We start from the raw sequence: 914 nt of genomic DNA on the forward strand, positions 1-914 counted from the left end.
CTAAAAAAATCTATCAGCATTTAAATGTCAATCATACTTTAAATGAATAAATCAGGTCCATTGGGTTGCAAAAGTGAAAGTGAAGTTGCTCACTCATGTCCAGCTCTTTTCTACCCCATGGACTATAGCCTACCAGGCTCCTCCATCCTTGGGATTTTCCAGGCAGGAATACTGGAGTGGGTTGCCGTTTCCTTCTCCAGGAGATATTCCCAACCCAGGGATTGAACCTGGGTCTCCTGCATTGTAGGCAGACGCTTTACCATCTGAGCCACCAGGGAAGTCCCTGGGGTTGCAAAGACTTGGACAAAATTTAGAGACTGAACAATAGCAATGCATCTTTAAAATACTTTCATAGTCACATCTATACTTGTGTTTGATTAAACAACTGGGCACAATAGCTTAGCCAACTTGACAGATAAAATTAACCATTATAGTCTCTGACCTTTAGACTCCCTTTTAAAGGGCTCACCTGATTAGGTTAGGCCCACCCAGGATAATCTTTTTTTTATTAATTTTGACGTCAATTTCTTCAAAACCTTAACTGCATCTTCAAAACTTTACCTTTGCCATATTCTATTGGTTAGCAGTAAGTTATTGGTTCAACCCACACAAAAACATGGACAACCAGGGAACAAGAATTATGAAGGCCATCTTAGAATTCTGCCTGTGTGCCTGTGTGTGTGTGTGTGTGTGTGTGTGTGTGTGTGTGTGTGTGTGTGTGTGTATGCTCAGTCGTGTCTGACTCTTTTTTGACCCTATGGACTGTGGCCTGCCAGGCTCCTCTATCCTTGGGATTTCCCAGGCAAGAATACTGAAGTGGGTTGTCATTTCCTTCTCCAGGGGATCTTCCCAATCCAGAGATTGAACCCATGTCTGTTGCATCTCCTGCATTGGCAGGCAGATTCTTTACTGCT

At 42.9% G+C, this 914-nt stretch overlaps 1 non-coding gene across 1 annotated transcript; it reads right to left on the reverse strand.

Annotated features, from left to right (window-relative positions):
• Positions 1-206: 206 nt before the first annotated feature.
• Positions 207-278, reverse strand: TRNAC-ACA. Its single transcript has one exon. It is a non-coding gene; the product is annotated as a tRNA-Cys (tRNA).
• Between the last annotated feature and the right edge of the window lie 636 nt (positions 279-914).

This window comes from Bos indicus x Bos taurus, chromosome 1, assembly GCF_003369695.1.
Source record: "Bos indicus x Bos taurus breed Angus x Brahman F1 hybrid chromosome 1, Bos_hybrid_MaternalHap_v2.0, whole genome shotgun sequence".
In the NCBI taxonomy this organism is placed as follows: domain Eukaryota; kingdom Metazoa; phylum Chordata; class Mammalia; order Artiodactyla; family Bovidae; genus Bos; species Bos indicus x Bos taurus.